Below are 25,246 nucleotides of genomic sequence, written 5' to 3'. Positions count from 1 at the left end.
ATATCGTGACATAAATTCATACAGTACAGTGATACATTATTTTTGTATATTGCCCGGCACTGAATAGTTGTAAGGGAAGTGCAGAGGCCAACGAGGCGAACGTCCTTGGGGGAAGGGCTTTATCCCTAGAGCAGTAATAGTTGGAGTGGTGGTGGTAGTGATTAAATCACAGTTTAAAGCAGTGTCCCCATTACGTCGATCGCGATCGACCGGTAGATCGCGGACTGGTCCCAACACGATCGCGAAGGGTGTTGAGGAGAAAAAAAACAAAACAAAACAACCATTTGTATGTATTTGTGCATGTTCGTAATATATATTTTTTGTGTTCATGTACACTGCACTCTAATCATCCAATCAGTCTTATTTTCACAAAAAGTATTTTAAAAATAAAATAAAATAAAGCCGGTAAATCTTTAACCTATGGTGGCGTGTGACCTGCGTGACCGGAATTCGTTAGCACTCAGCAGTCTGCAATTGCAGATTGTAATCAGAGCTGGTGCACAATATATTTCATCGTTATCATTATTCTCATTCAAAGTTTGTTTCGTGTGCAATTCACCAAGGTATGGACAAAGAATAGGAATCTAGAGGGCCATGGGAAGCACTTTCAAACAGTACGTGTGAGCTACAACAGTTAACTGGCTGCAAAAGTGCGTCGCATGCCTCCGTGTCGGGCTGTTGCTCATCATGGCGTGTGTGTGTATGTGCGTGCGCGGTAACGGGTCGATCGCGGGAGGTTGGTTGATCAAAAAGTCGCTCTTCGGTCAAAATGTTTGGGCACCCCTGGTTTAATTAAAGAATTTAATCTTTCATAGCTTCTCATTATTTCCTTCTTCATAAGCTTACATAACATTAAGTGGATTCAGAATTGCTATAATAGGCATATTTTTAGGAGACTGTTTGTTATTCAATTGATTTTCTGTTTTGTTGCATTATTTTCGCTTTTCTGAGTGTCAGTGAAGTGATTATTACTTTATGTTTTTTCGGAGGCGGCCCTTGAACACCTCTCGAGTTAGATGGCAGTTGAGAAGACGCGTAGTCCAACATCGACGTGTCTGTATTAGCTTCAATGTGAAACGTATTAATAAAGTGTATGTTTGAAAAATAAAACAACATAAAAGCTCTCTTTGTTTCGGAGCTGCAACATACTCTTTTCTTCCAGAGCATTCCAATCGCTATGAGGTTGTCTCAGGAGCTCACCATACATGAGTCAGTGTTTCACTTAGCCCTGCAATCACTTGTGAGCTTGGCCAGGCTCTCCAAAGCTACCTCGTGATGCGGCCACACTATTTGCAGAAAGCTGACTCAACACAATCCCCTTTTTGATAGCACGCAATCCCTCCTTAGCACCTGGCCACTGACCATCTCCTGCCAACAGCTCATCCAGTTGGCTTGGAGAAGCCACGAGCCGCTGCACATTTCCAAGAGATGGACAAATTGGGCGAAGACGTGGGCTGTTGAGCGCAGAGGGAAAGCTAATCACTTTAGCCCAATGCTGAGGATTATGCAGTCAAAGAAGAAATGTTGTTGTTCCCAAAACACGCGATTGTGCCTTTCATTTTTTCTTTTTCATTTTTTGTGTTCTTGCAGATATTTTCCCACGCTTATTTTAGCCCTATTTGCCCGTCTCTTTTTACTGCAGGGGCCCCTTTGCAAAAGAAGTGTCCAATTAAATCTAGATGTGTTGCCAGATGCTATCACATTGGGATTGTCAGTATCAATCTTAATCTGTTTCTTGCTTGCGTGGCAGGGTGTTTCAGCTTCGGGGGCCAGATTTTTAAAAATATTTTTTAAATCACTTCACTCAGCTATATATAGTGCATGTGTGCATAGAATTAAAAAAAAAAGATATTGACAGAGAACCACGGCCTATGAAAAAAGTGTAGTCACTATGTCTTAATGAAAACTAATAAAATACTATCATTTATCTTAATGTAGTAATATATACCAAGATAGATAGACATTCTGTAGTCTGGGACTATGCCTAAAAAGAATAAAAAAGGCTAAGATTTGCTATCCTGGTAAGCAGGGTAGCAACATGAGTACAGAGAAGTATGAAGGCAAATTAATAAGGATTTTACATTTTGCCCTGTTGTCTGATACTTGGCCTCTTAGAACTGATAACATGCTAACATTGGGTATGCTAACATGTATACAGATAGCAACGGGATGTGACAAAGTGGTAAAGCAGTTTAATGAGGATTTTACATCTTGCCATGTAGTTGGGCATTAAGTTCATCAAATAAAATGCTAACAATTGGTATGCGGTACAATTTCGCAAGAGATCAACATGCTTAGGAAAGTGTGGCGCAAATTTTGACCTGTATTTAAGTGCTATTCCAAAAGAGAATTATTGTAATGCTAACGTGAAACGTGAAATCAAAATGGTGGTCTAGGGCATGTGACTTAGAGCCCATTAATGCAGTCTCAACAGGTCCTTGAGCAAAACATTAGCCATGCTAAATGTTCTGGACAAGATACTTGAGGAGCGTATCTTCATGTCTTTTATTAAAAGCAATCAGATGCGACCCCCAAGGCTAACAATGTGATGGTGTTTAATCAGCGATTTAGCTCACTCTGATATTGCTCTATTGATCGCTGATGTGAGTTAGAACATTGAATCTCCTCTCTGCATTTACGAAACATTATTTTCCTGTACATGCTGCAGAGTCACTCCTAAGTCAGTAATCATTGCCTTTGTGGGAGCAAATAAGATACATTTGTGACAAGTAACAGACTTTCAAAGGGATGCTGAGCAAGACATACTAAATGCTAAGTTAACCTAAAATTGGCACCGTGTATGTCAGCCAAGAGGAGTGGCCTATTAGGTTAAAAGTATTGTAATGCATTTCAGTGTGGACAAGGATGCACACAGTTGAGCAAATTTTTAAACCACCTCCTTGAGGTGGATCAAATTTGGTCCGGTGTAAGCCTTTTTCCGGGGCTACGCCGGAGCTAATTTGCACATGTGAACGCTCTACTGGGGCAGCCCCGGACCAAATCTTGCCGTGTGAACACCCCTTCTGACGTCACCCCTGACTCAACTAACGCAGCCCTCAAATAAATAAATAACAAGAAACAGATATTACAGCATGTTACTACTCTCGTATTGTTTGTTTTTAAAATAGATTCCTGAGTTTTTACTTTTATTCAGATTTTTTTAGATCTGAGCAATAAATGTTGACAACTGATTTTACGGAACTTAAGCTATCGATTCTACAAAAAAGAAAACAACCAATTGTTCATTGGTTATATTGTAATATTTGTTATCGTTTCATGAAACCCTTGCTTGACGTCCATGGGATTTACTTTAAAAATTGCTCCACAAAATTAGAAAGTTACTCCTGAATCTAAGTACTGGTAATTGATTTGCAAAACTGTGCCACGAGGAATTTTGAATTTGAGCCTTGAACTACGACTATTACCAACACGACTCTTCATTACTGCTAGTACCATTTACATATCATCAACACGAGCACTATTACTACTTGTACTACTCTCACCAACACCACCACCACCATCATCACTACTACTACTACAAGTGCTCCTACTGTTCCCATCAAAAACACTGTAACTAGTATTGATAGCACAATTACTACTGTCACTACCTCTTCTATAACATTATCAGAAAAACAAAATCATTACTTTATATTGCTAATTTGCTGAAACAGCTTATTACAGTGATTCAAATGTAACTGTGATATTACACATTTAGACTGGTTGAAAGCAGGGGGGAAAAAAGCACAATGCTGATTCTGCTGATCTATCTATCTATCTATCTATCTATCTATCTATCTATCTATCTATCTATCTATCTATCTATCTATCTATCTATCTATCTATCTATCTATCTATCTATCTATCTATCTATCTATCTATCTATCTATCTATCTATCTATCTATCTATCTATCTATCTATCTATCTATCTATCTATCTATCTATCTATCTATCTATCTATCTATCTATCTATCTATCTATCTATACAGATATATATATTACTCTCCATTGTGTTAGAAGGAGGAAAACGTCAGGTCAGAGAGCCTCAGAGGCACTCAGTTAGGGCCACTCCTGGTGCCACAATTACACGCTATGCCATATTTATTCTCACAAGAGTTTTTCTACTTCTGGTCTACACTGGACTCAGAGCAAAAGCTATATTTCTGGAGGACTGGGTCGAAAGTAGACTTGCTCGTGGATGTCGTCTGCGTATCATGTCATTGTACTCTATGATCTGTTTTCCCTATTTTTATGTTCAAATGCTCTTCACTTTATTGTTGTTTCCACTATTGGTGCATTTATTCTCATTGATTTTAACCACTGTAAAGGACATGCGGTTTTCCTTGTGTGTGAAATGTCCTTTATAAATCAAACTGAGTTGATTGGTTGATTGATACTGATAGTATCAATGGAGGTATACCTAATTAAGTGACCAAAGTGGCTTTGAACAATGGCAATAAAGTGCCGGAGTTTGTTGATTTGCTTTGAGCTTCAAAGTCGAGCTAATATTATTCTTACCCTGGTTCTTTCACCTTGTCATTATTTCCGTAGCTCTGATTTAGAAGGGTGCATTTCTTTTCTTGTCTGTCTTCACTTTCTGTGTCGCCTTCTTTAACCTTTTTTCCCCCTTCCCCTTACTGTTTTATTCAAAGTTTACGCTACCGCCTGCGAGGAAAAGTTTGTCCCGACTCGTGTCTGACATTTATGTGACCTTTTGAACAGACTCTCCTTACCCTGTCTGTTGTCTTCTCTTTTTTCATTCTTCATGTGCATATGAAATACACACGGCCAAGTGTTGAATTAGCTTCTTGTCTCGTCTATTTGAAGAGACAGATAAAGAAAGGAAATCAATGAGGGCTCTTTAGTTCTTTTTATGAAGCCTCGCTCACATTCGAAGCTTAGTTCCAATCATACTAAGTTCATGTAGCAGTGCATGTCTGTTGTCCTTGGCAACCATCTGAAACTAATTGCATGTTGCGGTGTAATCACTCCAGTGATGCTGTGGTAATTCCTGCATCCTGAGTTTTACGTGATAAAATCTATGGAGTTATTGCACTGCAGCCATTTGTTTTAACCATATCATCTGAAAGCTTTTCCAATTGAATTCAAAGCACACAAGACCTACTCTGGCTGCATTCCATTGTTAGCTTCCTGTTGCTTGTTTGCGGGGACGACAGTTTCTACTCTGTCAATCTTTTGTGGAGGCTAATGGTACCAGTGGCAGACCTAGATTCTTTTCCTTGCAGTGGCCATGGGATCTGTAAACAAAAACTTGGAAACACTCATGCATTTTTTTAGAAGGTAACCAACACAGAAAAGCTGTGTTGTTTCAAATGAGACCGCAAATGTCATGCTAACAACATTCATCAGAGGCCAACTGCGCCCTGTGTTTACGGCATCAGTAGGTGGTTGGCATGCCAGGCAGTTCCATACTAAAATACAATTCACAATTGCACTGGAGCACGTTATGGACTCTTGGCATAGTAGATACAGAACTGGACCTTATATCACACCACAGCATGCAAATAAATTAAATGCAAAAGGCTGAAAGCACCTAAGCCCCCTACCAAAATCCACAGTATTCTCTCAGCGTGACACAAATCAAGCAAACCTCTTTGTAAACCACCACCGCGGTGACACTTGTTTTAAAATAAATAAATTAATTAAACTCAGCATGTTCCCTTTGAAGGACTCGTTGAAGTGACTTGAGCTTTGTCGACAGCCGTGGTCTTTTGTTTCCCAGCGAGGAACCTCGCTGGATGGAATTGATCCGACTTCTATGTCCCTGCCATTTATCTCTGCCCACTCCTGTTTGATGTGTGGCTGTCAGATGGAGAAATGATGGGCTCGCAAACCTTGTGGATGGCCAACTTTTGGACACACGAGGAGGAGACAAAACTCTAAATCACATGAAACACAAGTGCAAACATTACCATTACACATCATTCTGACTTCACAGTGTATTACTTTGATTCTGTTGATGTAACACTGTTAAATCTTGTATGGAATAATGAATATTATTCAGATCACTTTTTCTCTGAGCATTTCAGCTTTTTATTAGAAGTTTATCCGAGGTGGTCATTATCAGTCTGGTGAAACTGTCAGTGTGTTGCCATCCGTATTTCAGACTGACAGACCTTACTTACATCAGTCTGACGGAATGTCTGCCTCTGCGATTTATGTCTACAAAACTGCAAGGTGTTCTTGTTAATATGATAACATCTACAGTATGATATTTAAACAATCATTGAAACACTGTACATTGGAAGCAAAAACCATGGTATCAGTTTGTCAAGGCAAGGACTGGTTCAATATTCCAATGAATTAAATCTCACTTTACACGTATTGTATGTGTTCAATAAGTGTGTGTAATACTTTAGTAAATCAAATATGAAGAAAAAAATGCATAAAAACAAATAAACAATAAATTAATTGATCATTGTAGCTCCAGCTCTGTAGATACTTGAACAATTGTCCTTGATCTATATTCCACAGCACCAGAGACTTTCAAGCGCCCAAGGACTTTTGGTATATTTGCACACCTAAAATTGTACTACAATTACTGCCACTCGTGTGACGGTTATCTGTACTGACTGCACAACCGCCAAAGTATTGTATCACACCACCAATCACTTTATCTTTGCTCAATGATGTGCACATTGTCACACAGCTGTCATTGGATGGTATTACTGCACAATGGTACCCTAACATTCCATAACGTCTTTCGATACTTATTTGTCATGTCCTTTTTTAATCGTACTGCTTGTTATGAATAAAATGAAAAGAAAGCACACCTCCCCCAATATTTAACTTGAAGATTTTATGGACTAAATTCGGCATGTCGCAGCTAAGCCCTCTCATGGCAATTTCACAGGCTTTTACTCTGATCCTGTTGACCGTGTCTTTCCCTACCTGAGCCATTTAGGAGGCCTACATTCCAATCCTCTGGGGAGCCTCATTAAGCCTTTTCTTCAATTAAGCGGCCTTGCAAACTGCCGCGTGGCACCACACTCAAATCACTCTTGGAGGCGGATCAGCAGCTGCCCTTGTAAAGAACCACATAGAAGAAGATTCTGTCGATGATGTGGAATTCGTTAATTAATTATGACTTGAAGCAATTGAGGAAGAATGGTGAGCACTCATCAGTCTTAACCAAATATTTCATTACAACCCAAATCTTTTCCTTTTGTGTTCAAGCATTATCAATACTTGGTCTTCTTTTTAGGAAAGCGACCAGATTGTCATAGTATTCAATACTTATCACAACATTGACCCATGAGCATTTCTGTGGGGCTTTTTTTCCGCTACTTTTTCCTTCTAATCACATTTTCTGACACTTACCATAACCCAGTTTTTGACAGCTCGTGGCTAAGTCCCCAGACATAATCAATAAGGGCATTGACAGGTTTGCAGATGATAATCTCTGAGACATCAAACAAACAGCTAAAGCGGCAGGGATGCGTCAAATGTTATTTTCTCTGAGTGTTGACAACCATCATCAATCGTGTAAATATGTCGCCGTCTTGGACTTTTTGACTCTTTTCTACTCCTTTCTAACCATCATGTTTGTCAAAGGTCAAAATGGCCTGCTTTAAAAAAATGGATGCTGTATTTATTTCATATTTTTATGGCTAATATACATATTAGCATTTGCCTTTTTTTTTAATGTGAAAACATCCAGACAAGAACAATGTTTAAGCATGCAGGGGGTCATTTTGACCCATAAACACTCTGTGTACTGAAGAAACAAATGAACAATTAAGAGCAGTTGTCATTTCAGGAGCTTTTCAAGCTAAACCTCGAATGGTTAAATGGTGTAAACAAATAAATTTTACCCACACAATAACAGGAGGGTTAAGTGCGTGGCGGTCAATTTGACCCATGACCTTTGTTGTACCAAAGAAGCAAATGGGGGGGGGGGGGGGAAGCATCAACAGTGGAAAACAAAACAAAACATTACTATCAATTCTATTTGTGAAACGGACAACATTGTTAAAATATGCAGTGGGTCAATTTGATCTATGACTGACTATTTTTAGGGTACTTGAGAAACAACATTAACAGCTGGAAGAAGAGCAAAGGTCAGCAGTTGTAGTTTTCAGGAGCTTGCCAAGTTAAACGTTGAAAAAGGGCTCGTCATACAGCCGGTCAATTTATTCGTGAACATTTTTGGGTCTAGCATAGAAAATAAATGTAAGAGGCGGGTGAGCAAAGTTGTTTCGGGAGCTCTCCTAAGTTAAACCCAAAAAAAAAAAGCATCCCCGCTTGCTTGTCTTTCCACATTGCAACGGCAGCACAATGAGCCGACACGGTTTTGCCGTTTAGGCGTAAAAATGAACAAGTCGGCCATGCGAGGACTGCGCGTTTTTCTCCCGCTCTCGCTCGGACTGACATTTCTTCCAGGATTGTTTTATTCCGGATGGCGGCACATTTCGGCGGCTCAGTTGGTTCAAGTGGGCGAGCTCACTCACCACGTCGCCTTTCATTTGTTTCTTCTGCTTTTCAGCCCACGGGCAGGAACCTGCGAGGAGCGTCCCACGCAAGCCCAGGTCTCGGATCGACGTCTTCAGTGGTCAACGAGAATTCCGACGTCGGGTAGCCTCGCAGGTATGAGAAGACGCTGTTGCCATTTTCTGGTTTCGAGTTTTATGACTCATTTATAGGAGGCGAGAGTTCAATTTATTGATATGATGACAGTTTAAATATGCACATCCAAGACTAATTTGTCAAATTAGCAAAAGGTTTTCAGGGCTAGGGTTGCGTTTCAGTTTAGGATTAGGGTTTCAAACCACACCGTGTGTTTCAAATTAGGGTTTCAATACAAGTTTAGGGCTTCAACATGGCATCGTGATTTCAAAGAAATATTTCAACTTTGTTCAGGGTTCAAAAATTGGGGTTTACAACAAGGAACGAAGGGCAGCCTCATTGTTTCAAATTAGGCTTTTAGGCTTTGGATTATCAAATGCGGCCAGGGTTAGGGTTTTTAGAGAAGGGTTTCAGTGTAGGTTTACCATTTCAAAATGGGCTTAGTTTCAAAGTAAATTTTCCAAACCATTGTCATGGTTTAAAATTTGGGTTATATGTCATGGTTTTTAACTCGGGTTTCAAATGAGGTTTTCGGGCTTGTGCTAAGGTTTCATCCATCCATCCATTTTACGATCCCCTTATCCTTACAAGCGTCGCTGAGGGTGCCGGAGCCGACCACAGCCATCTTCGGGCAGTAGGCGGGGGACACCCCGAACCGGTTGTCAGCCATTCACAGGGCGGACACAGACAAACAACCTCACTCACACTCTTCACCTAGGGTCATTTTAGAGTGTTTAATGAGCCTGCCATGCATGTTTTTGGAATGTGGGAGGAAACCGGAGTACCTGAAAAAAACCCACACAGGCCCGGGGAGAACTTTCAAATTCCACACAGGGAGCCCGGAGTTGGAATTGAACCCAGTACCTCTGCACTGTGATATCTGTGTGCTAAGGTTTCAAAGGTGTATTTTTACAAATTAGGGTTTCAGGCAAGTGTTAAGGTTTCAAACTAGGGATCGGCTTTCTCGCCTTGTGTAGGATTTCCAATTAGCGTTTCATGCCAGGGTTGAGTTCGGGTTTCGGACAAGGATTAAGTCAGGTTTCAAACCAAGTTTAAAGTTTGAACGTTGAGTGCAGCGGCAGTTGCAAGTGCTGTGCGATATGGTCTCGAGCCGATACCAAGTAAATATAGGGCCAAGAATTACGGTTGCTCCATCAGCAAATAGCTAAATCACAATTAGGTTTGTGATTTTTTTTTTTTTGTTTTAATGATCAAACAGTTAAAAGTTAATAAACAAGGTTTTGTGGGAAATGGAAAATACTGCTTTTTCACCACACGTCAGTATTCGGAATATTTTTCTTCAACAAACAAGGTACACTATGTGAGCACTGGAAAATAAATAGTGTTGTCTATCTTTAGTTAGCTTTCTTTTTCTACCATAGGAAAACAATTATAAAACATCTTTTTTGGGAGGGATTATTATTATTATTAATCAGTAATGACTGATGCTCAACTTTACCACGAGACCCAGTCATATCGAAGGAAGAATCTTTGAAAACAAATTTCCACTGCTTTATCTTCGCACCAGTAAAACCAGTAATAACAGAGTCCTCATTTGTTGGAACTGGACGTTTCAAATCACTTCAATCTTTGCTAATAGCTTTTTTTTATTCGCCACAAATCCCTCATGCGATTTTCCTTTCTTTTCTTTTCTTTTTTTCCCCCTCTAATGTCGCCTTTGGCATAAACAGTGCGACTGGAAATAGGACTCAGTGACTCACAGATTAGTTTGATGCTCAGAGAGCTAACTTGGAACGCTCGAACTGGGACAGAAAGGAAGGGAATAACAGCAGCGACATCCACAATCTGCGCTACACAGACAAAAACGTGAGGTACGTCTGCACAATTGAATGTCATAAAAAAATTAAATGGTTTTGGATTCCTCCTGGAGTAGAAATTGACTCCCATTCATTCTGGATTTTATCATTTTATAGTGTGCATTTCGTTCAGTTTGTGTGTGCGTAAAAATATCGATAGAATGAGAAGTAGCATTTCGATTTCAAACATAAGTTAGTGTTTTAAATGTGGGTTTCAAGCCAGGAAAAGGGTTTCACACAAAACTGAGAGTTTAAAGATAGACTTAGGGTTTCAAGTAAATGTTATAAAATTAGGGTTTCAAGAAAAGGTGTTGGATTAAAGTCAAGGTTGGTTTTTCAGAAGATGGTTTCAAGCAAATTTTAATGATTCAAATCTGACAGAGGTTTCAAGTGAAGGTTTCCCGCAAAGCATTTTAAATTTGGGCTTCAAACCAGCGATAGGCTTTCAAGTAGCGAGTATGATTTTAGATTAGGGTTTCAAGCAGGGCTGAGGGTTTGTGTTTCTAATTTAGGATTTAAACAAATGTTTTGGGTTCTAGTAAGAATTTCAGGTCGGTAATAGGATTTCCCGCTTGGGCTTTAAGCTGACGTTAGAGTTTGCTGAAAGTTAAGGGCTTCAAACTAGGATTCTAGGTGCTAGGTGCATTAATATGACTCAGAAAGGATCAATAAACACACATTTGTTGAAAGTCATGCAACCACACGCACTTGCACTCGCGCGCACACACACACGCAAGAGGTGCACATAAATTTCATCGAAAGGCCTTCGTCACCCTACTCACCGCCGTTATCGTCACGCCATGGGATGTTCGCCCACCTGGCAAAGCCGGCGCCTTCTGTCAAGGCCACACTTGAGTCAGACACACAAACCGTGTCCAGGTTGCTTGTGCACGTCTGAAGGTAAACTTTTTCATCAACAACTGTGGGGTTTTTTTTCACACGGATGACATCATTTGGATGATCATGACGATCACATTTTACACAGGCTGAAATATTTGCTTTTCTTCACTGTTTCCAGCATTTCGGGCTGTGACATTTATTTAGAGGAGAATCTCGACGCTTGATGGTCGTGTCTTTACGGCCGAGTGTTTGCAACGGCAACATCTTTGCTGAGGAGAATGTTGGCGCTATTGACTATCGCCGCTTGACCGCAATGATGTTGTCGTGGGGTACTTGTCGTTTTACTCCTTAACCGGCAGCCTTTTTGCAACCTCCCAACCTTTATTGAGCCAAGGCACATATTTCACATTGGAAAACATTAAAAAAAAGAGCAAAATGACCCCTCCCCCCCCAAAAAATAGATATACAGGTTGCAGAACCTCGAATGCAATTTAAGCTGTTTTGGTGCTGAGCAAACTTTCTACATATTCATTTACTTTCCACCGGGGATGGTGGTGTGAGGGGGGTTGTCTTAATCACTTTACAGGTTCTTTAAACTGTCTGTGTAAAAAGGCTTTTACTATTTAACTAACTTTCCCTGCAGGTAAAGTAGGCAACATTTGAATCACGCTTTTATCCATGTGCATGTTTGACATGCTGTATTATCTTTCACCACAACAACTCTTTTTGATATTGTGCCTTTCCGGCTGTATTTGTATCGTGGGAGCAAAAAGGCTCTTATCTGGAGCACAGGGAGGAGATTAAGAGCAAGGTGAAGAGAGATTTGTGTCATTTTTCACAAGAAGTGTCCAGGAAAACAGCGGACGGACTCACACTGTCAGATGCCTTGTTTGGGCAAGCGGAAGTGTGTGTGTGTGGGGTGGGATGATTTCCGTGGAGACGAACATCAACATGTCTCCTAGCTTGCGGTGAAAGTTTTATTGATAGCTGTGACTCAAAACGGACACGGACTTGCATGCATTTTATTCAATAAATTAATAGAGGTAAGGTAGAGGTCTACATGATTTGAAATAGATAATAATCCATCCTATCCATTATCCGAAATGCGTTATATTCACAAGTGTCCAGAATACATTTTCTCTCCTTTCAAACCAAATTATCCACCTGACTGCAACACTGAAGTTGATTAAGAATTATTGATTTGCTGTTTCAAACAAAATATAGTCCTTTTTTATTTTATAAAAACACAGCAACACAAGATTATTTTGTCAATTATGTCTTTTGGGGGGGAAGGAAGTTCAATTTGACTCACTGGCGTAGCACATTAATGCTTTAAAAACACTTTTTCATGTTTAATAAATGTTTTGTTTGCCCTCAGAAAAGTGTATAATTGCTTTGTACTCCCATTCAATCCAAACACTTTAGTGGCAGATGCATATTTGATGTGCAACAAAAACAACAGCACCGATTCATGACGAGTGGACTTGAAGTGCTAAGATGTCAGTGATCAAAAATCTGCTGCCAATTCACTGCTCTGTGACATCTAAAAACATGATTTCCCAAGAAATAAAGAATTGGATCAGCAGCTCAACGCAGAGACCAAAAAACTATGACAGATTTTAATGGGGGGAGGGGGGTGCTTGTGGCAAAGCTCGACTAATGATGTCTGTAATTAAAAAGGATTGTCATTTAACGCACCACGGCCTGCTCTTCCATCTGTTCATTCCAGATTGAGTAGCTCTTGGAGATATTTTTACGAATAGATTGTTTTGATGGAATCTTGTGCTAAGAGAGCTAGTCTAGCCCTCGTGACAAGATTCAAAGTAGCTTATCAATTGGGTCTCAAAAAAGGCTTTCAATAAGGTTTGAGGTATGAGTGTTTAAAAAAAAAAGAGTTGCAGTGTCAATTGCTTCAGGCCAACTTAGGGTTTCAAAATTATGTTTCAGCCCTGGCTGACAAAATAAATTTTATACTTGAAAATGTGGCTTTGAAATTGTGGTTCCAAGTGAGCCTTAATTTTTTTTCAAGGGTTTCAAGTTAGAGTTAGAGTTTCAAAGTTTGATTTCAAACCAAGGTTAGGGTTGAAAAATAGGGCAAGTGTTTCAAATTACAGGTCAGATGTCCAATTACGGCAGCCCAGTAGTCCAGTGGTTAGCGCGTCAATCTCAGAGTGCAAAGGTATTGGATTCGATCCCGGCTCCGGCCTTCCTTTGTGGAGTTTGCATGTTGTCCCCGTACTTGTGTGGGTTTTCTCCGGGTACTCCGGTTTCCTCCCACATCCCAAAAACATGCATGGCAGGCTTATTGAAGACTCTAAATTGTCCCTAGGTGTGAGTGTGAGCGCGGATGGTTGTTCGTCTCTGTGTGCCCCGTGATTGGCTGGCAACCGGTTCAGGCTGTCCCCCGCCTACTGCCCAAAGGCAGCTGGGATCAACTCCAGTTAATACGCAAGGTTTTTGTGTATTAACTGACCACTCCCCCCCACCCCCCACCCCCCTGACCCTTGTGAGGATAAGCTGATTCGGAAAATGAATGAATGTATGTCCAATTACAGTTTCAAAGTTGGGTTTCAGGTCAAGTTTAGGGTTTCAAAGTGGGGTTTCAAGCTATATTTGAGATTTTTGATTGACTTTCAAATTAGGGTTTTAACCCAGATTTAGAAATAAGGTTTCAAATGAGGGTTCTCTTACCTGGGATAATGTTTCATGTTTGGTTTTCATGCCAGGTGAAGTTGAGGTTTTATTGCGAAGTAGTAGTTGCAGTTTAAAACTACTAGGATTTCCACTAAGAGTGGGGTTCGAGTCAGCCTTGGGGTTTGAAAGCAAGGTTTCAAGCCAGATTTGTGAATATATGGCCAGCAGACAAAACCTGCTGCTCCAGTGGGAGACAACAAGGACAGGTTTTTCAGTTCGGCCAAGATGTGAAAACTGTTCCTGGCTGTCCCAATGAGAGAATTTATTTTCTGTGGCTGGAAATACTATCCCTACCTTCTTCTGAGATAGAATAAATAAATAAATTATATCACTGTAGCATATTTAAAAAATATCAATAACATATTCAGGAACTAGTTGATGTTGGGATTCTAAATAAAAAAATAGAAGACGCACACGTCGATTCCTTTCTCCTTTGTCTTCTGGAGGCAAATTGAGGTCAGCTGTCTGAAGCTCACCTTCCTGGGCAGGCGTCTTATTTTTATGCATTTCAATAATTGAGCAGGGTAAAAAGTGCAAGAAGGGTCTTTATGCACCTCAGTTCTGACCTTTGGCACCAACGCAGTTGTTGTCCTACTTGGCCTGTCACATGATGTTGTCGTCACTGCGACTTCTCACCTGACTGCCCTTTGACGTCTGCCACACTGGAGAGTCCGGTGCATGTCGATATACAAAACAGTCAAAGCCATGTTTTGGTTTAAAAACAGGTTTACAGTTTCAATGTTTGAAATCTTCATGGGGTTTGGTTTGAAACTCTAGATTGAATCCCTAACCGTGCTTTGAAAGCGATGCTTGAAATCCTAAATCTTGTTTGAAATTGGAAAATCTTCATGGAACCACACTTTGCAACCTAACTAATCCCTGCTTGAAACCCCCAACTATTAAATGACTGATTTGAAACCTTACTTTGAAACTATAAACCTAATTTGAAACCCTATCTTGACACCCGACTTTCAAGCCTCAAACTTTATTTTAAACTATAAACCAGGTATTAAAGCATCATTTGAAACCCTGACCCTTGCCTAATTTGAGGCCCTATTTTTGAACCGTAACCCTGGTTTGAAATCGGAATTTAAAACCCTAACACTAGCTTGAAATCTTAACCCAACTTTGAAACCCTCATTAGCTTGTTTTTAAACCCTTTTTTGTAGCTCTAACACTGTCTTGAAACCTTTTATTGACATCCTACTTCAGAACCCAAATCATGGTTTGAAATCTTAATTTGAAACCCTAACTGTGTTTTAAAACCTCAACTAAAATCCTACTTTTAACCCCGGATTGAAACCTGATTATCACACCATACCTTGAATCCGTAACTGGCTTGAAACCGAAACCTGAAACCGACCCAAGCTTTCGTTTGAAATCCTAATGGGAAACGTTTTGCCTCGAAAAACCTGATAGATGTATTACACCGTCCTAGTCACATGCTATATTTCTTTCCTCGATGTCCCATCATATGTTTCCATGGAAACACAGCGCTCACACAGCACATTGCAAGATGAACACAGCTCCTTAACGCGATGATATACACGACGGGGGGAGTTGAATGTTCTTTATTCCGTAATGATGGATGCAATTGAGTGTGAGCATCCTCCTACGCCATTTAATGGTTTGTAATCAACAGACGGGGCAGGACCCTCACCTTTTCTACTTTGTTCTCATTACTCTGGCAAATGAAATGCCACACTGGAACCTCCCACTTGATTGGACAGAGCAGCCAGACCTTCATGTCCTTTCACGGACCTTTATGGCCCCGCTGGTTGGAGAGGTCCTAAAACACTGTATGTGCACAAAATGGTGGATGTTTCGGAGCTTCGTGAGTTGCTTCTGTTCCCTCATTTGAAACCCTTCTTTTCAAATCCGAATTCTGGTTTTGCAATTCTAACTAAAAAGGCTTAATGTTGGCTTGAAAACCTAACTGTGGCTTGAAACCTTAACATGGTACCTCATTTGAAATCATAACCCTGTCACGGAACCTTATTTTCAGAAGTCTAGCCTAAAATCCTAAATTAAAACCTGCTTTGGAATTTTTACTTAAAACACCAATTTGGAATGCAAACCCTGTCTTCAAACCTTACTTTTAAACCCAAGGCTGTCTTGAACTGTGACACTGTGACACCCTCATCCAGGCCTGAAATACAATGTTGCTCCGACACCTTAATTTGATGCCTGACACTTGTTTGAAAGCATAATACTGTATCGAAATACGAACTTGAGACCCAATTTGGGTGTCCAATCTCTCGGAATTTAAACCCCATCCATGATTAAAATCCCTACTTTGAAACCCTAAACCTCGCTTGATCCTCTAAACACTAACCCTGGCTTCACACCCTAATATTTTTTTTTTCAAACGTGCCGGCGTTTCAAATTAAGTTAATTTATTTCTGTTTTTATTTCAAGCTTAAATTAGAGTTAAACAATGGTAGGGATTTCCAGTTCGGCTTAGTTAACATGTTAGGGTTTCAAGCCAGGTACTGATGGTGTTGTTTCAAGTTAGGATTCCAAAGTTGTGTCTCAATTTTGGGTTTTTTGCAAGAGTTAAGGTTCCCACGTCCGCTTTAAACCCCAAAATAAGATTTCAATAGGGATTAGGCGTCAAATAAAGGATTCATGACTTGTCGCATTCCGATTCCGAACAAACATAATGATGCTAGAAAAATGTCAAAAGAAAAACAACTTGTTTGAGAATTCTTCGTTGGACCACATGCAGGCAAATGGCAGTTCAGCAGCAGAATCCAATGAAATAAACGTTTGATTCAACCATGTGAGAAATTGCCTCGAAATGAGCCCTAAAAGAGGTCAAGTGTACCATAAACACGTGCGCTTGCGAGGCGGGTGGGTTTCGTTAAGTGGAAACATCCATCAAGAGCCAGATGTTGCCTCGCCGCGTTACCCTGACGGCTAACAGTTGCTTTCGCTCGCCGCTAAACGGATTGCGTTGTGCCCATCCAGGCGTTCGTCTTTAACGGCCAATTCCAAGCGACTGTGTCCAGATGTTGCAGCTGACTTGTAGCAATATGAGAATGAAGTCAGTGTGCAAATATAATAAAAAATATCACCAATATAAATGTGTAGTATTACAAGAATAAAGTTGTAACCAAAATAAAAAGTGCTGTTCCACAAGTATGAAGTCAAAATAGTGCTGGAAAAACATTTATTTTTGGAAACACTGAAACCACTTGCAGAATTGTTCTTTGTTGTGAAAAATGTATTTCCTTAGATTTGAAAGATAATTAGATGTACATGTATGTATGTGTGTACACATATATATATATATATATATATACAGTTTATATGTATGTGTGTGTGTGTGTGTGTGTGTGTGTGTGTGTGTGTGTGTGTGTGTGTGTGTGTGTCCTGGCTTGATTTAGAGTATATTTTACAAAAATGGTGCTGAAATAATTCCATTAGAATATATGTAAATTTATGAAACTTAAGTAACATTGTATTCATTCCTTCCTCTGTTTCCAAATAAGTCCTTCTCCACCTTCTAACATAGGGGAAAACAGAATCACCGATATGTATCAAATATTATTTGTGATTAATTGCACGGCAGGGAGGTGAAGTTTGATTGAAAATGACGGTGCCACATTTTTGCAAGAGATGTCTTAAAGATGCCAAGCGGCAGGGAAGGGTATGACTACTTTGCAACACGTCTGGTGACAGTCCCGCTTCGAGGAAAGGCACACATTATCAGTGACTGATGACACAGTGGGACATATACACGTGCCCTAAGGGGCCTCGAATGGGGAAATAACAGGGAGATTGTAACGGGAACACTCACTTGAAATCATTTATAAAATAAAGTCAAAATATTACCATTGGAAAAGGTGTTAAAATTCAAAAAGATAAATCCATTATCTTTTGTGATGATGATGAATATTATTGTTATGTTGTACAGGATTGGTAAAATAATTCAATTTAAAATGTGTACAATTGAAATAAAAATCAGACGAGAAAGAAGTGTGTAATTTAATCAAAATGCTAAAATAAAATCAAAAGACTTTATTGTCATTGTGTTATGTGCATACAATTAAATTATGATTTTTTGGGGGGGGGTTATTTTTTCCTTTAACACATTACCTTGAAAAAATATTAATTTATTACCATAAAATAATCTGAAAATAATCTAATAATCTAATAAAACAATCTAATACCAACAGAAAAAAGGAAGAACAGTCAAAATATTCCTATGGTAAAATGTTTATTATTCTAAGAATAAAGGGAACATATTATCACTTATGTAAAACTATTACCAGATTTATTTATTTTTTCTTAATATAATATATTCATTCATTCATTCATTCATTCATCTACCTAAACGCTTGATCCTCACTAGGGTCGCGGGGGGTGCCGGAGCCTATCCCAGCTGTCTCCGGGCAGTAGGCGGGGGACACCCTGAATCGGTTGCCAGCCAATCGCAGGGCACACAGAGACGAACAACCATTCGCACTCACACTCGCACCTAGGGACAATTTAGAGTGTTCAATCAGCCTGCCACGCTTGTTTTTGGAATGTGGGAGGAAACCGGAGCACCCGGAGAAAACCCACGCAGGCCCGGGGAGAACATGCAAACTCCACACAGGGAGGCCGGAGCTGGAATCGAACCCGGTACCTCTGCACTGTGAAGCCCACGTGCTAACCACTGGACTACCGGGCCGCATATAATATATTATTAAACATAATAATGTGTAACATTACAAGACGATTGTCAAACTACAAACTCAAATTTCAAAAAATATATTGGAAATATATGTGACGAACAGTCCTTTGGGACGTATAGACATTCCATAAGTGGGCCTTTGAAGAGTAATTAGCAGCACAGAGAACATTGTTCAAAAGTCTCACTTGAAATCAAATGTAAAACACGTATTCCCGCCACCACCTGCCTGAAAGTAGTCATTATATCAAGGTCACTGCGTCAATGCTGTTTCCAATATGAATATCAATGTGCACCGTGTGTCAAGAGCTGGAATGCGATATTATGCACTTATGCCAACATAGGATACATTTAAATATGCTCCCTGATACGGTCAGTTATCCGTCAAAGGTGGCGATGTCCAACGGTCTAAAGTGGGTGACGCTGTTGTGTCTCAAGTGTTGATGACACTTTCGTCCTTGATTTGAGATTGTATTTTTCATTCATATGTCAGTGTTCCAAAAAGGAAACCTACTGGAATCTATTTTGTCTTCCCCAGTGCAAGTCTGGCACTTAAGCATGGTGAAAATCTGCGGAGGGGCGGGCTCGACAAAGTTTTGGGATTTTCGCAGACCAGTGCAAATGGGGCAGCTTGGCACATTTAAAAACGGACGCGTTGGACTATTGTGTGACTTGCTTGCCGCCAATCAAAGCTCTTCTCCTTATTCCATTTAAAGGCAGAGCGTGAGAGACCCGCTAATAGTCCTTGACGTGGTGGAAGAAATCATTGATTTGTATCAGTCCTGCGGCAGGTTAAGGAGCGCAAAGTGTATTCAGAAGAAACTGCAAGCAGCCCTCCATGGTTGGATGATGTAAAGTTGGCAAAAGAGATCAGAGATCTGTGAAGTGGGCATTTTGAGACAGCTTTCCATCCAGATCCTACGTGTCCAAATTCCTAAACAAACACACCAAGACTTCCATCAGCAGTAAAATCAGGATACACCAGTTTTTATGCTATGAAATAGTACCACTAAAACAGTAATACGAGAAGTTTCGAGAAAAAGAAATACTTAAATTAACACTGTCATTGAAGTTTGGCTCTTGTGTTATAAAATAAAATAGATGTCTGTAAAAAGAATTCTCATTAATACTATGAGTAAAATCAAAATATTATAAAAAACAAATATTTACAGTAGTTATTTCCAATATTTTCATCTTAATATAACAAGGATAAAGTCAACGTATCAGCAGAAAATACTTGACATTCTACATGATTAAAGTCTAGAATACTATGAAGAAATAAGGTCCAATTTATTACCGATTTGTCTTACTGTTTATTGTGCATGTTAAATTGCTCCATGTATGCATCGATGGCTGTTTGAAAGTGCTCTATAAATACTGTTGACTTGACTTGACTTGACAATTTTACAATAATCCTCATATCACAAGAATAAAAATGTTACTGGTAAAATATGTTGTTTTTCTCCTACAAAAGTAAAAAATACTAGTATATATGAAATGAATAAAGTAGAAAAATTACCAGAACAAATATTTGATATTAGTTGCGAAATTACTTGATTAAGATTAAGATATCCTTCATTTGTCCCACACTGGGGAAATTTACAGTCTACAAATTGTGGGTAGAAAGAAGAAAGAAGAAAAAAAACACAGTTCAATTAAGTGCAATATAAATACAAACATGGATAAGGTCGCAGTGCTGTTTACAATTGTTTTTCACATTATATAATTAGTTTTTTTTTTCAGAAGCCTGATAGCAGTCGGTAGGAATGAGCGGTGTTATCTCTCCTTCAGGTGTCTGGCTGGAGGAGCTACCTAGCCAAATTATTTAAAATTATTAAAAAATATTAAAACCTAATTATTTCTAAAAAAACAAAACAAAACATAGTATTACAGGAATTAAATAAAAAAATATGACTCACCCTCACCCCAAAGAGGTACAGTATTCATTAAGCCGTCAATAAAACATCTCTCCTGACCTTTTCTTCGAGCTCATTTCAGAACTTGAGTGTTCAAGTAAAAATGTGGCTCATTTTCAAGTCGAAAGTACGATGTTTTCACAGGAGCGTGATCTCGACCTCTCCTCGTGAAATATTGACGGGCCAGCCGAGTGCACCCCACAAAAGTAGAGCGCCTCCGCCAGTTAACACGTCCGGGTTGAATTATTGACGACCGAAGCATGAGGAGCTCCTTTGGAGGACACTGTTGTCTGCAAACACAAAATGTTGCTTGACCGAAGATGAAGAAGCAGCACAATACTAACAGAGACTGCTTGGAGGCTTGTGCTGTAAGCTGTGACTGCAAAAAATGTTCCAGAACAGCTTATGACTCCTGTTTAACCTGAGTTTGAAGGTGATTGTTTATTCTGAACACAGCCGCATCCTGAGTTTGTACCAAAGTGATTGTAAAAGTAACCAAAGATCCATAGCTGCAACTAACTTAGCAATGTACCAAAGTCATTTTGCTTGTTACCAAGTAAGTGTAACTGGATATAAGAAGAAGTAACCAAGCAACATGTTGGCAGCCGTCTGTAAGAGCTCTTCAAGAGCTCTGCTTCTTTTTTTTTTTTCTTTTGTTTGTCATAATGCTTTTTCTTGTCCTTTGTGCAGACCCGTTGTGGACTTTTTTTCAGCTTTTGACCACGACATTCATGAAAATTAGACGAATCTGTCTAGACTCTGGCAGCTCGCACTTTTCTTTGTAAATATTTTATATATATATATATATATATATATATATATATATATATATATATATAATGTATATAAAGAGCATATTCCCCCCCAAGCAGAATCAGAGCGGCCCATTGGCGTAGACATATTAAGAGAATTTATCTACCATCAAAATGAACCAACGTGCGCCGATGGTCTCCCTGTCAGGATTAAAATTGTAATGCTGCGAAATAAACAAACTTTTTAAATAATGTATCTCTATTCTGATTATGTGCTGTAACAGATTCTTTATTTTTCTTTGTTTTTTAATCTTGAATACGTAACGCTGGTACATGTAATCCTTTACTCCCCAAGCCTGCCCTTATGTGTGAATTGATGAAAGAAAAAAAAAAGAAATGACCGTCTGCCATATGAAGTTTCAGCGTAATAAAGTCAACTGCAATGCCCAATCAACTGTTAGATCTTCCTTATTCTGTACCATTGAACCGCTAATACAGTGCATGCTTACAACTGTCATTTGCATTCATGTGGACCAATGTGGAATTCCCCCAGGTGTTCAAACTGAATAGAAATGGAGAGTGACTGCAAAGGTAAAATGAGTTTAGGCGTTTATCACCTGTAGCACGAAGGAAGTTTTATTCAGTTCTCTTCAATTCCACCTTAATTTCCCAAACTAATTAAAAGATCCTTTCTCTCGTTTTTTTTATTATTTTTTAAGTACTGAGCTTTCCATGTGTGCCCACGCGCAAGCTCCACTAAAGTGCTCTGACGGTGAAGGAGAGATTAAAAGCATAAAAGATAAACTTTAATAAGCGCAAGAAATTAAAATAGCCTTCCCGGAGTGAGGCAAAAGATGGAATAAAAACAAGTTAACACACATGATGCCGTACCAAACTAAAGACAAGTGAAAACCCTACTCGAGTAAGATGCGTGAATTTCTATATCAGTCAGAGATTGAAGGGAATGTTTTTCAGTATTTTACAGATTGTCTGTCAAACTAGTGAGTAGCGTTGGGGTTTCAAAGTAGAGGCTCACGCCAGGGAAATTAGAAAGTATTGCACAGAACAAAAAAAAACTAACATGGAAAAGAATATGATGTAATCATTATTTGTTTCTTTTTCTCATCAAATGCAGGTGATACTCTGCCATACCTGACCACAGTTCCCATGTTTTTGTGTGTGCTTCCTGACAATAACGCCTCCTCTTGACGCCATTTCTGTTTGTCAAACAAGCATGTGTATTTTTGTCCAACCCTCAATTCACCCAATTGCATTGTTAAATCCCCTTGATAGCCAGCGCTCACAACTGATCTCACTTGATTGTTTGCATCATTTGAAAGTGAAAAAAAAGCAGTAATTATGTTTTTTCATAAGTGACACTATTATCACAGCAGCTGTTCAAAATTTCGATTGCATAGTGTGTGCATTTTTGTGTGCGTGTGCGTGTGCGTGTGTGTGTGTGTGTGTGTGTGTGTGTGTGTGTGTGTTCAGAAAAAAAGACAAGTTTAACCATTTAAATTAAAAAAAGGCATCCTTTTGGTTTCTTAAGTCTTAATTAGCTAGACTTTCCGTCAACTTCACTAGTGAACTATTACCGGTATTTAAATCCTTTGCTAAGAGACAAAGTGCTTATTAAATCAGCGTTAACCTTACAACATCATTTGCTACCACGTAAAAACAGCCTAGTGCATACAGGACATTTATGGACGCTTTGCTCAGTGGTCTTTAGCGTAAATAAAGAAGGTGTGTGTGTTTTATTACATGTTGACTGACGGCGTAATGCTCTGTCTATTGATTTGATTACTGTGAAATTAACTGCTTTGTCAATTTTAATTTTGATAGCATTGTATTGTTCCAGTCAATTTGATTTGCTGTCATAAGAAACAGAGAGAGTGTTTCTTTGGAAATTGAACAGGATCGGTGAGGGTTGAGGTAGAGATTCGGGTTAGAGCTAAGAGTACTCGGGTTAAAGGTTAAGAGTTATTGTTTGAGTGGTTATGAGACTCGTCATAGGTTTTTATAAGCTGGAAAGCGGTGGAAGCTACCACTCTTACGCAATGCTTTGATACCTGCCTCCGGTAGCTGTTGACAATGAATCTATCAATAAATTAAAAATGTTGTTGTAAATGTCGCTTACAGTATATTGTCCTCATTCTGTGTACAAAAAGTATGTTTGGAAAGTGCTCCCAATCCGACCCCATCTTCTTCCAAGAAGAAATGGTTGTGTCCTGCATGCTCCCAATTGAGCTTCTGACATGATGTGATTGATCCCCAGATGCATTGTTTACGCTGGCTTGATAGTCGTGGCAGCAGGCAAAGGATTTACAATAGACAGGTGGTTTTATATGTGTGCCTGTTATTTTGTGTTTGTGTACGCTACAGCTCTCAAATCCAACCATTTTTTAAAAAGAAAAACATAGGTCAACTTTGTACGTCAGTAAAACCTCACTTCCGCTTCCTTCAAACAAGGTGCTGAGTTGATGAGCACCATATTTGATGTGTGTCTCTTTCGTAGTCGCCGTTCTTCATGGGACCATTGATTGGGACATTCTGTGATTGGTCAACATGTTCAAAAATTATGTCAGCACAAAAATTCACCCCATTGGAAAACTCAGTGGTTATTTAACATGTTATTAATGCATTAAGGCATTATTTAACGGCAGAGATTGATTTTTTCACATCAGCATTGTAATATGATATCCTGGCTTGCATGTCACGTTTTGTTATCACGTAATTATCTGAGAACGGTGACTAATCATTAGTCACCGCTCATGTCCCAATATAAAAGTGACAATATTTTGGATTTTATTGACATTAAATGTGAGCTTCTATGAGGAAAAGCCATTATCACCTCTGCAAAATTGAAAATCCTTTGCCAGTCATTTTTGGGGTTTGTTTTTTATAGGTTGATGAGAACAATAGTAGGGATAGTTTTATGACAATTCAAAACTTTTTTTTTATTTTTTTGGAATCCAAATACAGGCAGCCAGCTCTGGCAGCTCAGCCCCCGCAGCTTGCTACCTAACACCACTGCAGCTGTCAGGGCAGCGTTCAGCAGTTGAGGTTAGCAGAATGAAATTGGCTTCTGACTGGCCAGACATGGACTCCATGTCATGGACAGCCACCACTTACTGATGGAGTTAGCGGGGCGAACACTGGCTTCTGTCCAGTAAGAAATGGAGCTTTACAACGGTGTCGCATGTACTGACAAAGTGGCTCATTCGAGTTTGTCAATGTCGGATTGGCAGCTGCCGGACAATTCTCAGAGGTTGTCTTGGTGACTTATCTTAAGTCAACAGTCTCAAACTTGGGCCTTAAACTGGACAGTGATTTCAAACTTGACCGGCAAATTTGTGTCGTTCTTATATCCAGCTTCTTTCACTTTAGACAGCTGGCCAAAGTAAAACCTTTCCTCTCTCATGAACACTTTGAGACAGTAATTCATGCCTGTGTCACATCGCGGCTCGATTACTGCAATTCCCTTTGCTTTGGAGTCAGCCAGTCCCCCATTAAGCTCCTTCAGCTGGTCCAGAATGCCGCTGCCCGCCTCTTGACTGGTACTCGTAAGAGGGAACACCTAACGCCTCCTCTGGCATCCCTTCACTGGCTCCCCATACATTTTAGAGTTATTTTCAAGATCCTCCTCTTTGTTTTCAAATCTCTAAATGACCTCGCGCTACCTTACCTCTCTGACCTCATCCGACCCTACACACCTGCCTGCCGCCTCAGGTCTGCGGACCAGACATTATTAGAAGTACCAAAAAATAAACTGAGGCTCAGAGGGGATCGAGCCTTTTCTGTTGCTGGTCCCTCTCTCTGGAATGACCTCCCACTGAATATTCGGCAAGCCCTCCTCGCGGCCCATCTTCAAATCCCTCCTCAAAACTCACTTGTATTCTTTGGCATTCGACTCAGCATGACTTAGATTTGTTATTAGTTTTACTGTTCGGTGCTTTCTACCGTCT

At 39.7% G+C, this 25,246-nt stretch overlaps 1 protein-coding gene across 1 annotated transcript in view; it reads left to right on the top strand.

The window, feature by feature from the left end:
- Positions 1-25,246, top strand: part of lingo2 (leucine rich repeat and Ig domain containing 2) — a 210,572-nt gene that overhangs the window by 68,305 nt on the left and 117,021 nt on the right. Inside the window, exon 3 of the mRNA XM_052064755.1 lies at positions 8,505-8,605. The gene's annotated coding sequence lies outside the window, so the exon portion shown is untranslated. The remainder of the gene's footprint in view (positions 1-8,504; positions 8,606-25,246) is intronic.

This window comes from Hippocampus zosterae, chromosome 1, assembly GCF_025434085.1.
Source record: "Hippocampus zosterae strain Florida chromosome 1, ASM2543408v3, whole genome shotgun sequence".
NCBI classification, from domain to species: domain Eukaryota; kingdom Metazoa; phylum Chordata; class Actinopteri; order Syngnathiformes; family Syngnathidae; genus Hippocampus; species Hippocampus zosterae.
The sequence above is the reverse complement of the archived record's forward strand: the minus strand, read 5'-3'. Positions and strand labels throughout refer to the sequence as shown.